Genomic DNA, 17,076 nt, shown 5'->3' on the forward strand with positions numbered 1-17,076 from the left:
ATTTGATGATAATTGCGTAACACCATCAACCAATGCCGTTCAATTAACCTACTAATTTTAGCTCGAAATTGTTGAAGCTGCACGGTCGCTTTATAATTGAATCAAACTGATGAGTTTTTTTTAAAAGAGACCGAGTGAATATAATAATGTATTGACAATGGCCAGGAAGCATCTATGCACCAGTTTGAATTCTGCGTAGAAATGATATAAACATGTATTCTGTACCTGAATAATACTCATGTAGAAATACGACAGATGTTTGATGTTGTTAAACAAATATGTGTAGTCAGACTTGATGCATTCTGATCATGGAATGTGACCATGTTCAGTCCTCTTAATAGTGTGGACATGGAAACGCGTCCTCTTAATAGTGTGGACATGGATACGGACGAAGCAGGTAAACCTATTATACTTAATAGGATATAGGAAAGGAGAAGTAATTTCTGCAGAATATAGCAAAGGTATAGTATTTCCCAACATACCCAAATATAATATGAGAATAGTCTATAAAAATTAACACATCAAATTGACTTATAACATGCTAAGGATGCTAAAATTTGTGGCCAATATTAATTATATTTGATTACGAGGATCAGCTATCGTTACACAAAATGGATTGGATAAAGATCATTTCATCTTGGGTTTGAGCCAACCTGGGCCACTTGCCAAGCTTGGTTTCTTATCTTAGATTTTTATTTCGTCTTAAACGTTGAAAACAAAACAATTGAGAATCGTGGCATTCCAGCGATTGAGTTATCACTGATGGTGTAGACATATATAAGCTATACACGGCTTTGCTACAATTAGCTGCCTCGGAGGGCAATCATTAGATTATGTTTTATTGAAGAGTGGAATACATTAACGTCACAATCCGACAACGTAAAGTCGATATTGTCTTTCTCACATCGGAGAGTTTCCCTGAAACTCGCATAAAATGTCTTCCCATGTATACATCAATTATTAAAAGGAGAGGTACTTGATACCATATATAGGTCTATACCAACTATTATACATACAAACAAAAACAAAATTGCTTTGCTTGTAAATTTGCATATTTGGCAGAGGATACGCGCATGGACGCTTATGTTTAATCAATAATTCTGCACAAGGTTTCACTATGTGGAGCAAGAAGAATCATTTAAATGGTATTGTAAAAGTGATATTCTATTTGTAAAGACATAATCGTATTGAAATTTAAGTGCCGGGTGGAGTAGGGTGGGGTGTGAGAGACAAACACATCTCTTCGGGAGGATGGGAGGGTGACGTGAACCCTCTTCTGTATAAGGCCAAATGAGAAGAGCCTGTTGTATAGCTTTGTTTTTGAAGTGCTTTCACAAAAAAATAGGATTGTTTCATTACCTCCCCTCTTGTCCTGTATATGTTTGGAATATTAAAGTAAATTTTTGAAATCTTTTCGCCCATATCTGCCACACGAGAAAGGCGCATTCATCGAGCATAAGATTCAGGGAAGTAAAGTCAATGAATCTAACGCCGAGTGGAACGTATTGTTAAACGCAACCGACTACATCTAAAGTTGTTATAGACCCCCCTCCCCTCCCTACAAAAAGACAGTTAATATTTATATTATTATAGCTATTCTGGTTTTCAATATATTCTAATTCAACTCTAGAATGTTCCTGTAAGGCTTGATATATAATGGTCTAGGCTCCTCAGTAGCAGGCCTAGATGAGGCCAAGATGACGTTGGAGGCCAGAAAAGTCATTTGCTTTCCTATTGAGTTTTATCTTGCATCTTAGCATCTGATCAGTCGGTTGTGTGTTAGACTAAGTATTCCAGCCACTTTAATTGATTAGACTCAGATGTTTAAAGAGTTATTTTATCAAAAGTCAAACTGTACTGATAGCAGTGTATTTTGAACGGTTTACAACATACAAATTTTGAGTTACCTATTCACTCAATTCTTAATGAATCGTCGCTGTAGAATAAACAATAGTTTATGTTTGTTTGAAATGTCTTGGCACTATCAGGTAGCCTAAACGAAACAGTAGTACAAACGAAGTATACAAAAGGCTACCGTAGGTTGGAACATCACTAGGCCCACTCCCCCCCCCCCCCAGAAAAAAAAGCAACATTTTTACTGCATATTACCGCAGATAAATTCACAAAGGCAAAGAGAAAAGGGTGGAAAAACCGCTTCATAAATAAAAATCACATTCCCAAAATAAAGGATAAGAATTCTGCTATCATTTGTGCACTGGTTATTTACTGTTGTCAACACGCCGTAAATTAAACTACCCGTACACTTAAGTTTTGTTTTATTTTATGATCAGTTTTTCGTTAAAGGCTTTCAGCATTCTTGAGACGCCGTCTTAATTTACTCTCGAGACCTGTGTGATTACACAAGCGTTGTAATTTAACGCGGCAAATTCGTATTTTTATGGTTAATCTGAGCTTTCTTTCGTTTTTAATATTAATTTACTATGGTTCGTCTCTATGGTACTCTTTACCATTAAAACGACAGCTGCCTGTATTAACGGATAGTCACGTGACATGTTCGAAGTCCGCTTAGCGTAATGCAGTTGCTATAATTATTATTCGGAGGTAAAAAATTGATAAAAAAGCTCTGAGAACGATATCTGTCCCTGTGGAGGCACTTCCAAGTACAGGGTATATAATGTACGTGTGAGTAAAAGCGGAATAAATTAACAGAAGAGTTAAACTTTAAGTAACTTTGCATTATCGTTCTTCATAATCATTCCAGCAACGACATAGCTGGTAAGTAATTCAGACTCGATTAATATTGCGTCATAATCCTGATGAACATGAATACAGGGAAGGGGGTGGGGAGAGGTATATAATTGTACCTCGAAAGACAGGGGTTGTGAGAGGGTAGGTGTTTCAATTTAGACAAATATAAAACATTGTAGGTACGTAATAAGTTGATCGACTATCGGTACATCTTTATTGGCAGTAAGCAGCCACGTGCATGTGTGTGGATACAGCTACATGACTCGTAACGTACGACGAGTGTCTAGATTCAATTAACAGTGTTAACTCATTCCTGGTGGATAGGCTGTAGTGTTTTATGTTTTTTTTTCTTTTATATAATCGCACGTGACCGTTCTTTATCTTGTCAGTATGGAAATGCATAATAGTTGACACAGTTGGGAGTGAGGAAGGATCCAGGAACTCTAGTATGATTGTATACCATCAAATCAAATCTAATAGTTGTGCCATATGAAACCGCCTTTCGACTTATAAGATATTGTATAGGCCAAATAGCGGACATGCATTTACATTAATATTAACGACGTTTGTACTCCATCACAACATTCATGCCATTGCTAAATTTAAGGAAGTAATTTACGAAAGATCAATTCTTTTTCTGGATTAGAGGGTGTCTATATTGCCTTACATAACATGGAAGTATGTCTCTTATTCCCATGACAATAATAAACTTTCAATTAAGGTCTACCATATACGGAGTCAGTGATTAAGCTCCCCTGTTTGGCTTTCAGATGAAGTGATGTGTTTAATTTAAGTGATATAGAGCTTATGGTGCAGTAGGACACTCAACAGGGGGACACATAGTGACACTTAATTGTCCCAGTGAAATGTCTTTTCCCAATTCTTTGTGTTATGAACAACTTAAAGAGCACAAAGAGAGGTATGAATAGAAAGGTAGGTAAAAACAGACAGTAAGAGTTACAAGAAACATGTGTGACAGGTTTATTGGGAAACCCTGCAGGATGATACAATGTTACGACCTCGTTGCAACGTTATTGTGGGATGGTCTCTTCTCTGATACTGACAGCGATGAATATATTGTACGGCATGCCATACGTTTCAAAAATGTCCAAAACAATATAAGCATGTCCAAAATAATATAAGCATGTCCAAATTTATATAAACATGTCGAAACTAATATGAGTATGTCCAAAAATAATAAGAGCATGTCCAAAATAATATGAGAGTGTCGAAAGACTATATGAGCATGTCCAACATATTAAAAGAATGTCGAAAAATAATACAAGAGGGACAAATGTAACTGCCTAATTCAATTTTGTATTGAACATTTTGGCGTTTTAAGGTACGCCATATGTTGCAAAATATCCAAAAAAATATAAGCATGTCCAAACTTATATGAGCATGTCCAAATTTATATAGACATGTCAAAACTATATGAGCATGTCCAAAATAATACGCGCATGTCCAAACACATATAAGTATGTCAAAATATAATATGAGCACGCCCAAAATTATATGAGAGTGTCGAATAATAATATAGAAGTCTCGAGTGTAACTGCTAACTTCAACTTTGTTATGAACATTTTGGCGTTTGAAGTCACGCCAAATGTTTCAAATATCGAACTTTTATATTGGTATGTCGAAAAAAAATTAGCTTACAATACCTTCTTTAGAGGTAATTTGTATCAACTGACACAATGGTTATCATTATGACAATATGTTATTGAAACATTCTTCTGTTTTTGTGACGCAAATAATTCAAAATATGTAAAAACAAGACCATCACCTAACATTTTTCCTTTTTACATCCCTACGTAATGTGAGTGGTTTCGCCCTGCCTAGAGGTGCTGAGATTATTCATATATTGTTGCGAAGGCAAAGAAGTTCACGTGCGAAAGTACGTACAACATGCACAAGCGCTAACAACGCACAGTAGTTATCACACATGCGTACGTTGACAGTGAAAATGAACTACTATACTGTGTTACTTTTTTAACGGAAAATTGTGACACTTAATTACGGTTACCAGGCGAAGTCGGACACTAGCCCAGAATTTAAAAAAAATAAGCCTAGGTTAGGGGTATTCAACGTTTAATCTTCACTCTCAACTTTTAACTAAATTTCAAGATGGAAACGTGGGAAGAACTCGCCAACTACATATTATTGATTAAACCGCGTGGAATGTTGGACACAGTGGTTCTTCGTATTAAACTCACTGATAGTTACAGCACCTTGGGGCCAGGTTGATCACTCGCGCTACGAAACAACTCAACTAATATTTCCTCGAAAATAAAATCGTTCTTGATCGAAATATCATTAAAATATTAACACACACACTAATACGGTAATGGATGAACTGTATATCGTCTTAAGTTACGCTGGATATGGTGTTTTTGTTTTCAGCATACCAAAATAAAAAGTTTGATATTTGGAACATATGGCGTAAAATTCAAACGCCTGACTGTTCATTACAAAGTTGAATCGAGCAGTTACGCTCGAGACTTTTGTATTATTTTTCGACACTTTTTTATATTTTGGACATGCTCTTATAGTCTTTCGACACTCTCATATTATTTTGGACATGCTCTCATTATTTTTGGACATACTCATATTGGTTTCGACATGTTTATATAAATTTGGACATGCTTATATTTTTTGGGATATTTTGCAACATATGGCGTGAATTCAGATGCCAAAATGTTCACTAAAAAGTTGAAGTTAGCAGTTACATTCGACATGTTCATATAATTTTTCGACACTCTCATATTATTTTGGGCATGATCATATTATTTTTGGACATACTTATATTAGTTTCGATATGTTTATATAAATTTGGACATGCTTATATTTTTTTGGACATGCTTATATTTTTTTGGACATGCTTATATTATTTTGGACATGCTTATATAGTTTTGGACATTTTTGATACATTTGGCATTCCGTAATATTGAAACTTTCAAGAAATGATCAAGAATGCAAGAAGTGGAGGAAATTCAATTCACTCACGACTTTTTATGGGTTTTCTTGTTGATTAAGTACAATGATGTGATTGCTTGGCGAAATGCAGAGAAGAGACAGAATGGGTTTGTAAATATTGATTCAAAGTTGTCCATATAGTAGCAAAGACAGCTTGTATGTCTCATTATCACAGTAGCCTTTAGTGCTTAAGTACGTAAGACAACATGAACGTTACCCAAATAAATGATTTATGCTTGTTATTAAGGACAAATACATATGTAAAAATAAATCGTGTATAGAACCACACACAAAATTACTTTAACTTAGCAAAGCCAACATCATTGCTATTCTGGAAATCACAAGAGACCAGAGAAAAATGAATACGCATTGGGATTATTGGTTCGATTAATTGTGCGTTCCTATCCAGGGCTCAAGGGCTATGCATATTCATAACTATATGAATGAAAGTCTACGTCTGTGTTTGTAATGACCAATTCATCCAACACAAACACAAAATATAGAACAACAACAAAACAATCTCTGATATAACCTAAATTTCAACTTCCTGCTGCAGTAATTGTAATTATACTTCGAAAAGAAGGAAACTGCTGGAAGAATAGGCCATATGTACAGCCTACGTCATCACCGAACAGATTAACACCCGGACATTGTCTGGTAATATATATAGAGTCTTCGGCGGTATAGGGAGTGGTACGTACATGAAGATAAACAAGCGCATTAGAAACTAACTATGCGTCACTATGCGTCACTATGGTGACGTCTCAATGCAGTAGACTAATAGCGACGCATAAATGCATTGATCACTGGCAACTGCCATTTTTTTATGTTTTCACGGAAATCATCTTTTCGCCACGTTCCTAATAAATCTAAACTACGGCGTCTGTATGATATATAAACTTGAAACATAACTCTAAAGGAGTTTGTATGTTACGTATACATACCATCATTCTTAGCTTAAAGGCATACATGGAATTAATAGTATCCAGAACTATGAAATATATACCAAGCTAAAGTGTGATATCCTGTGTCACGTCTTAAAGGGCGAGCAAGATAGAACAAGTAATGAACTAAGCTGATGGCTTGAAATGGCGTCATATAACTTGTGGTGATAATGATATCCTGGGGCGTCATGGATACATCCATGAACACATCGAAATTAACATTTGTGCTAATAATTAACAGCCACCAAATAACGCAGTAACGATTGCAGAACCTTGTATAGCCTTAGATGTATATGTGAAATCTGAAGCTATATGTTAAAAAATGAATAAACATATTTCTAGAGCAATGAAAACAAAATGGTCGACATACATGAAGTTTAGTTAAAATTCACTAATTCATCCATTCATTAATTCATCCATTTACTCATTCATTCATTATTCCATTACCTCATTCATTAATTCATTCATCCATTACCTCATTCATTATTTCATTCATCCATTCCCTCATTCATTAATTCATTCATTCACTAATTCATCCATTAATTCATTCATTAATACATTCATCTATTTACTCATTCATTCATTCATTCATTCATCAGTTCATTCACTTATTCATCTCATTTTCATTTATTTATTTGTTTATTTATTTATGTATCTATTTATATTTTTAACAAGGTATTCCTTTATTTATGTACATATTTATTTATCTTTTTAATTGTCAATCTATCTAATTATAGATTTTGCGGGAAAATGTAAGAAATATGCCCAGTTTTGTGTTTTTTCTTGTTGGCCACTTGCTTTCTACGCACCAAATACAACTGATCGATAGAGCTATTACCAAACGACGCCAGTCAAAAGTCAAAAGTTTCAAATTACACTTCTAGATCGATAAGAGGCCATTAAAACATTGTACTAATCTATTGTTCGGTAACAATAGCCGATATGTAACGAAACACAAATATAGACTTTATCGTAACTATTAAAGGGATTAATGAGGCAACAAGCAACGACTCGTTGGTCTTAGACAAAGAGCAGGTAAAATAGATCACTTTTAACTCTCTAATTTGAATATCATTTTTAAATTGTCATTTTTTCGTGTATAAACGTTAGGAGAGCAAAAGATCAAATAACCAATAAATCCTCATATTACAATTTCTTAGATCTGCCGGGAGGATGAGAGAGTATCTAAATGAAAGATTTAAAAATAGGAAACACAAAAAAAACTATATCCAAATTTATGATTTTCTTAGCCGAGTAACTTCATTCTTCTGAAGCACCCACTTAGATTAATGTTTCAGAAATATAGAAACAACGGGACTTACAATATATGTGCTCTAGAATGTATATGTAGGTCCACTAAGGATCTTTGATCATTAGGATGTTGGATTAAGTTTTAAAATAGTTTACCAGATGGCCTGGTTTAGTACCACTTTAGCGATAATTTTTTATCAAGTATTTTACGATTTACTTTCAATAAAGTATGCTATTATTTCAAACAACTCTTAGAAATTGTTGGGAAGTTTGTTATTATTTCGTCATTACTGTAATTGGTTTAACTCAAACTGTGTTTTTCTTTCCTGTGTGTCGCCTTTACCGTCAGCTCGCTGCATATATGAGATTAGCAGATGGTTAATGTGTATATACGAAACTTCCGATAATAGAAAGACTCTTTGATCAGCCTACGGGATATTATCACAAGAAAAACGTCTTTATACTTACTTCAGCATATTTAAACGACTGGTGCCAAAAGATATAAGTTGGATCCCACTTCAGTTCGTTACCCTGCACAAGAAGGGGAATAAACGTTGTCAATATTTCTTGAAAATTTAACTTTCATGAAACAAAAGTTTTTTTTTTTATTGTGGCTATTGTGCACATGCCACAATGACAATGAATTTCATAAAATATCAAAGAAATGAGAAATAAGTCATTAACATTGAAGGCTCATGTACTTTAAACTGTATAAGTCAAAGTGCATGATGACTGCATACTGGTCATATACACACCAAGGTTTAGCTGAGATTTATGCAACTCCGTGGATCGCCTATTTGTTTTTATTTGTATTTGGTTGGTTTATTTATTTACTTTTCCTTTTCTAATTTCCGAGTCACGTCCTTAGTGATAATTCATCTCAATTTACGAACGAACACGTAAAATTAGACTTGCTCAGGAATTGAATCCAACGTCTTCGGACCTCTCTCTCAAAACAACAATACACTCACTCTCACTGTTCCCAGAACTAAACTGAAAACCTATGGCGACCGTGCCTTTCCATCAGCCGGGCCCAAGCTCTGGAATGGTCTGTCCATATCTGTGCGGAGTTCTCCCACTCTCAGTCAGTTTAAGTCTTGTTTGAAGACTCATTTGTTCAAGTTGGCGTTCTATTAGGGTTGTACAGCGCTATTGAATACTTCGTAGATTTTAGCGCTTTATAAGTTCATTTATTATTATTATTTTTTATTAACACGATCAGTTGACTACTTCTCGAAGCCAAATTTGTGCAAAGATTCAAAAACGTTCTTTACTGATTTTCATGTTATTTGAAATCATATATCAGCGAGTTGACCCATTTAATTGAGTTCTACTTTCAGATGAGTTACATAAATGATCGCGATGATTGATTTTAACTACATTTCTCTCTCTCTCCGTTGTACAGAGTTCTTGTTTCTATACCAAGTATAGATTATTGCACACGTTATTGTAACTGTGTACTACACATAACAAGAACAGCAATCAAACCTTCGGCTAGGAATTTAATATGGCATACAGACTGCTAAGAATAACATTTTCATGTTATTTGTAGCAGATACCATTTGTTTGTGTTTTAGTGTGAAATATATACTTCATGGATATATCATAGCCAAATGTATAGGGCCTACGTGTCTATGTATGTCTGTGTGTGTGCAAGTGGGTGCATTTGTGTATATTTTCAGTGATTTACGAAAGTTAAGTTCATCAAATATGCATTTTTCTGCAGTTTGCTACTTTCATCTTTCTTCGTCTCCCCTCCCCAGGCTCCATAATAGTAAAATAAGCTGCATAGCAGCGAACGCAGAATTGTGTTTATGTAAAACCGTTATTTGGTAAACCAGTTGGAAAACGGCAAAGGTTACAAAGTTCCAGTTTACTTTACAAATTATTAGGTTTTATTCCTCACACTCGCATCTCGATCAATTTTAACCGTTTGGGTTACAAATCCTAAATTCTGAAGCCTTCTCACGTCACTAATTTAAGTAGTCCGTCCCTCTCCGTGCCCCCCCCCCCCTCTCCGGCAACCACATGTCTAATAGAATGACCACTTTCTTTGCTTGAATGTTCGATTAGGCTACGTACCAACATTGCAGATCACCAATCTACACTCTTCCTTAACCCATCCCTCGTCTCTCTATATACTTATCGTAACGCATATATATCAATACACTGAAATAAAACAGATTCTTCAAATCACTTGAATATTCCGGACGGCTGTTTTTGCTGATGGGTTATTTCAGCTTAGCCAGCCAGTCTTAAACTGTTTTCCCATGACAACCCTCATGGGCAAGAAACGGACCATTATAAGGTACCCCGTGCAAACCTGTTCCCCTGAGAGTCCATTATTGGCAGTGATTCGCGTGTTGAGTACACACGAGAGGTGATGATGATCTCACCACCATGCAAACGGGTTCAATTTGTTTGTTTGAATCACACGATCGTAACTTGGTAGATGTGAATATACGGTGATATAAAAGACCCAGCAAACACAGACTCACAGAGGCCGACTTTAGGGTAACTTTAAAGCTAAAGTATGTAGTAGAATTACATAGACAGCTATATGGATATATATATATATATGTATATATATATATATGTATATATATATATATGTATGTATATATATATGTATATATATATATATATTTATTTGTATATGTGTATATCAACCTGCTTTACGACGCAACATAAATTGTTCCCAGAAATTTCGTATGAACTTTGCAGGAACGTTTGTAACCGCAAATAACCAATTCCATTCCACAAGAACAGGTTTGTTTTGTTTATTGCAGTAAAACATTAATTATTCGACAACTATAGGAGAGTTCAGATTCATGATTTGTAAAGACGCTGAAAATGAAACAGGCCTATACATACAGACAGTTTGAAATTCTTATTTATAGCAAAATTTAATATTACAATGTTTTTAGCACAATTGCTCTGACGTTTGCCCATTTCTAACACGTTTACTTGTACAACAGACTTCTATCGACATCAGCCACGCAATTCAATACAAATTAAAACGCATGGATGTAATTAACATACCAATAACACGTTTATGAATATGCATAAATGATAACAAGTTTATGCTTATAAGTATCAAACATAATTCGCAGAATCAACACTGCGCCTACGCGTTGTCCTGGAGACCATGACTGTGCGAATGATCTCGCGATATGTCTGGATCTCTCTAAATCCTAAATAAACTATTCTTACACGTATAGTCAAACCACGCTTCATTTATCTATATCATCGTTTAATACAAATTTATATAGAAAATATAAAAATACGTTTCTAATTTATAGTTCTATTTGCTTGTTGTGTAAGACTTTCTTTGACCAGAATGCCAGATTCGTAACCTTACAAAGTCACCCAAAACTAACAACTAACGTCACGTTGACGTAATCAATAAAACGTTTCAGATGAGCGAACTCGTAATCTGATATGAAACAACAGATGGAGTTTTCTTCACTCGCTCTCGTAGGTTCCTCTCAACGTAAGCAAGCGAGGACCCAGCCAGCCTTATGATCGCGATGTATATCAGTGGTAAACAGTAGCTTGTTTTAACTGATACATGAACAATGTAGATATGACAAAGGGTGTCAATCACGTGATCCATCAGGCGGTAAATAACTAATTATAGACCTGAATCAGTTGGCAGTCTTTCTATCTATTTTATATCTTATATCTTCTCGTCCCGTAGCTTTATAACATCTTCAAACTCAATTTTACGTTTTCTGAACTAAAATTGACCCCAAATTAACCAGGCTATATAAGTACAGAAGTTTCCTTGTATGAAGTTTCTAAAATGTTTGTTCCTTTCCCCAATGTTTGTTCCTTTCTCAGATGTTTTCAAACTGTCAGGGATGTTCAGGATATAACTGACAAGAAGAGCGATGAGATTGTTGTGCACAGAAGGTACCAAGAAGAATTAAACCCGCCTACCATATCCGACCCACTAAAACCACCCAACCTAACCCCCCGCCACCCACCACAATGCGCCTAGTTACTATAGTAACTCAATTAGAAGTGCACTTTTAGACATTGTTTTTCCGGTATTCTTCGTTTAAATCTTGAATTGTCTCCAATATTCATCGAGTAATTGAACTTTGCATAACATAAATTGTATTAAGGAACCGTGCAGTGTCATCATATTCCGAATCGATCATTAAAGTACTTTACGGTTAGTCTCGAAAAGGTTAAAGACCACGAAACGACAGAAAGAGTTACTGCTATCGATTAGTGTAGGAACCGTCAATAAACAGACAATGGTATGACATATATGGTAATAAAGTATAATGCTGCCTCAATTAGTGAGGAGATAATAGATCTTGCGACTTGAGGCCACAAGTCGCAACCAAACAGAAACATACAAAAAAATAAAATGAGCCGTTTTAATTTCTCTCTTTACCGAAGAGTGCTTCACGAAACAGTTTTAAACCAGAGGATAGTTTCGCTCTACTTGGAATTAATTATTTTTTGATTTTGCAGGATTCCTCTCTTAGGAAAGGGTAAAACTCATTCCACGAAGAATGTTCATCCAGGACACCCCCCACCCGCCCCTTAGTCTTTGAAATCAAGAGTTTACGATACTTAAGAACGAGATAGGAGGTGTGTTTCGCACGTAGCTTCCTTGCCGTATGGATCTTAACTCTCATGCCCTCTCAGTGTGCCTATTCAAGTATACACAAGTATGTTTATTTACGTCATGATTAATGTGAACTATATATATATAGGCTAAGTACAACAACAATTAACCAAAGCTGATCTTTGTGTTTCGAAAATGGCTCCCTCACACTTGACCCTACCTCTAAACTGGTCCAGTATCTGACGTATTTTAACTTATTCTGACGTCATTATTTCGTAATGCACCCTTACACTAGTCTTATACTACCTCTCCATAAGGATTTTCAAGACAAGAACCTCAAGACTGAAAGCAATTTTCTATGCTTGTCAGTCATAAAGGTCGATTTTTAACAAGTTGAATCACAGAAACCACTTTAAGAAAGGAATACGGATCTAAATTTAGTAATAATGCATGCTACCCTGCCAAAATTAAGTATTTCTTAGTCACGTCTCTAAAAGACCTTATACATTTGGACACAAGGATTGAACCTATATTTGCTATATCACATAACAGAATTATCTAGGTAGATTGATACGCGTGCCGACACAGCTAAGAGCCCACCTTTTGTTTCTGGAAGTTAGAACTGGGTGACATTTCTCTATTGATTAGACCCGAGAATATAAAGTCACGAAAACATTCCATCTTTGCCTTTAATTTGAAGTCAAATATCAGTAATATTACGGTGAAGTCATTAACACAATTTCTGACAATGGTAGAAGAGAAGGTAAAAGGACATACAATGGAAAACGGCAATAAACAATACGAACTGTTGCAAATGTCGTGTCACCTACTGAGGAAGTATATAAGTTCATCTTAAAGCGATACTAACTATATTAACATTATAATGACATTAGAGGTGCCTATACGAGAGGGGTGCCTATACGATAGGGGTGCATACAGGAGAGGGGTGCCTATACGAGAGGGGTGCCTATACGATAGGGGTGCATACAGGAGAGGGGTACATAAAGGAGAGGGGTGCATACAAGAGAGTGGTAAGAAGGTACCTCGTTCACTGGCATATTGGCATTTTGCAGGTCAGTTTACAAACCAGTCAAGATATGATTCCTTTTTGTGGGGTCTGATGGTGTATATACGGTCCCGCTGCCGCCGATGAGGAATGTTTATCACAATTTTCACTCATTCAAGAGTGCTCTTCGAATATATGAACACGTGCAATATGAAGAAGGTGCATGTGTCCTTTTAACTCATTGTAGAATTCATTTTGTTTTAACCAATTATATTATTTCCCGTGATATATGAAGCCCAGCCTATACATAAATATACTGTCCTATATGTATTATGTTAGGATGACAATGTGTCTTGCTAATGTGACTAGCCTAGCCCAACCTAGCCTAGCCTATAAATACCATATCCCATGTATTCGGCATATGGATGTCAATGCGTATTGCTTTTCAGGCGGCTACAACTTGTTCGTCGTTTCTTCAGTCTCTTAGTAACAATATGACACGTGATATATTTGTATTGTCGTTAGGGCGACGTAACTGCTAAACATAAATGACAATTTCAGACAGCAACGTCGCCATTTTGTTCGGTCTTCTGCGATGTCTATAGGGATGTCAGCTTTATTTGAAATGAACGACTGAATAAGTATCTCGTGAAACGACTTGTGTGGTATCTCCGTAGCAACAACGAATGCCAAATATTGTGATATATGTGAATAAGTCTATACGTTCCTCGTGCAAGCATGCTAATGTTAAGCTCGGTACATTCCACATTATCTTTGACCAACAAAGTCTCATTGATGCAAATGTATATCAACAAAAGGATATGATTTACAAGAAATTCACAAATCAACTTCAAAGCTGTCTGCAATGAGAGTCTATCATGTGCAAGTAAGTTGTCTTTATTTCCGGTTTGGTCAAATGTATACACATTAACGAGATGAAGATTAAAACAATGGATCTATAATGACGAGATATTGCTTTTATTGGTAATTATGTTACCAATTAAAACAAAGGAAATGGAAAAGTATAAGGGTAGGGAGGGAGGGCATAAATCCTCAGTTACATCTATACAATGATTAACTGTGCGATTGGAACATAGCTGAGGTTAGGCCACGTAATACAGACAATGGCATTATAGCATCATGGGGTGTTTATCTCGCGATACTGAAACATCTGGGATATTTCTATACAAGTTTTTATAAGTTATTAGAAGCGATCTGTTAGCTTGGAGATCGGTAACCTTTCAAGGGCTACCTCTGTTTCAGTTTATCCTTGATCATGTGGAAAGGGATGTGTCCTTAATGTTCTTGATTGCCTCGAATAGGCCTATGTTTGACTACAGTTATGTTTGTGTCCCCAGACCTTTAAACATGTTATCAAGATGTTACAGATTGCAACAGGCGGCATACCTCGGATGTCACAGACCCATCTGGCACACATAAACATATAGCCAGCATGAAGCGGTGCTACTTGCACTTATTATATAAGTGATGAAGCGTAGACTTGAAATACAGTCGTTTTTGTATTGATATGATAAAACCTTATACTACTCGGTAGATTTTTGATTGCCCGATGAGATCGCCCAAATTTTAATCAAACATCCAAAACATTTTCCTACTGAAGTAATTTAAAGCTACCAACCTTTTACCTGCTTCCAAGCAATACAATTTGTTATATCATATGTGAATAAATATTCTACGCACTTTACCCATCACGATTATATGCGGCATTTTCTAAATGCCAACCTTAATAACATCGCATCAATTTAAATTTTACTTATTTTCAATTATTCCTCACTCACCTCATTGTTTAGAATATTTTCAGCAAACCTAGCAACAATAAAGTAGTTTTATTTGCCAAGTCCATAAAGCGACTTACTGGACTCCGTGTGACCAGATAAACATGTTTTATTAAGCTATTTAAATCTCCCGTTGTCGTGTCTTTGAGGATATGAAACAGCAATACTTGTTAGGCTCCTCAAAGTTTTAGGTTTGTCAAAGACAGGATCGTCTAAACACCTATGCTCGTTAAACAGTATCCTTCATTAGGTAAACCTTATAAATTCGGATGTTTATCACCAATCCACTTAAGATGTGATTACTTTTTCTCTCCGTGGATACACGCGATTTTTTCATTAATTATGCACATCAGAAATATGAATGTTAATCACGAGGACGTATCATTAGGTGTTTAATTTGCCATTTTCCTGTATAAATTAAAGAAAACGTAAAAAATAAAAATGACACCATAGGTATGTGGGTTGTTTTTTTGGAAATCCTACTGGGCATAAATAAGACATGATGCCAAAATGGGGAAATAAGCTACCGGTAAAAACCCATTTAGCGTACGCTTGTATCATTTTCCTGTTTATTACCGATTTCGCGAAACATAACCCACTGCACTAAACCTCTGACTGATACGGTATTTATCACATACCTTGCTCGCTTTACATAAGGTACACAGACAACGAAAACGAGATGAATATGATAGAATAACTGAGGTTCTGTATGTATCAAGTCATCATCAAACGGTTGTATCAAGTCATATATAATACCAAGTATTTCCCTTACTGTCACCACATCAAGCTACCTAAAGTAAGCAGAAATCTATACACACTGGAAACATCACTGTCATTAAAATATGACGACTATAAATATAGTGCAAACCACTCTAGAGTGAGTACCACTTTACTCAAAATGAGTACCACCTTACTCATAATGAGTACCACTCTACTCATATTGCGTACCACTTCCCATAGCCGAACAATCATTATACTAACTAGAATTGCTAATATTTATTGATCAGCGAATTAGTTTACCGATTCAAAGTAAGTGACAACTCTTATAGTTAGCACAATGAGTAAAGTGAGTACCACTTAACTAATATTGAGTACCAATTAATCTACTCCAAAAAGCATTATGCAAATTGTAAGTGATACGTTTTCTGCTAATTGAATTCCGTTAATAACCACTCTACCTTTAGTAAGTACCTCTCTTCCAAGAGTACCTCTATTCCTAGAGTAAGTACAATTCTACCTGTTGCGAGTAATACTGTACTTATAGTAAGTCTCACTCTACCTAAAGTAAGTCACATTCTTCATATAGTAAGTCCCACTCTACATAAAGGAAAGTCCCACTCTACATAACGTAAGATCCACTCTTCCTATATTAAGTACCATCTTCCTATAGTAAGTCCCAATCTACATAAAGAAAGTCCCACTCTACATAAAGTAAGAACCCCCTCTTCCTATATTAAGTACCATCTTCCTATAATAAGTACCGCTCCTCCTACTGTAAGTACCACTTCATTAACAGTAAGTGGCATTTACCACATAGCACATTGTTAAATAAAACAGTTTGTTTACCCGTATGAAGTGCCGACTATTCTTCTTCTGTAAATAAGAAACAACGTGTAAGAAACACACATTACAAAGACACTTCCAAACTGTGAGATACTCGGTCATTGACAGCCATCGGCGATAGCTGACAGGGGGAGTTCGTCTTACAGATGGACTGGCCATCTAAAGTTTACTATACACAATCACACACACACACCGATAATATATTCATCTAACTAAGCTAATGCATTATCCGGAGAGAGTTGTAAC

General features: G+C 35.7%; 1 protein-coding gene across 9 annotated transcripts in view; it reads right to left on the minus strand.

Annotated features, from left to right (window-relative positions):
- Positions 1 to 17,076, minus strand: part of LOC139958602 (secretin receptor-like) — a 134,180-nt gene that overhangs the window by 16,203 nt on the left and 100,901 nt on the right. For all 9 annotated transcript variants that reach the window (XM_071955782.1, XM_071955779.1, XM_071955785.1 and 6 more), the window contains one exon: positions 8,349 to 8,411. The gene's annotated coding sequence lies outside the window, so the exon portion shown is untranslated. The remainder of the gene's footprint in view (positions 1 to 8,348; positions 8,412 to 17,076) is intronic.

The sequence above is a fragment of the Apostichopus japonicus genome, chromosome 18, assembly GCF_037975245.1.
Source record: "Apostichopus japonicus isolate 1M-3 chromosome 18, ASM3797524v1, whole genome shotgun sequence".
NCBI lineage: Eukaryota > Metazoa > Echinodermata > Holothuroidea > Aspidochirotida > Stichopodidae > Apostichopus > Apostichopus japonicus.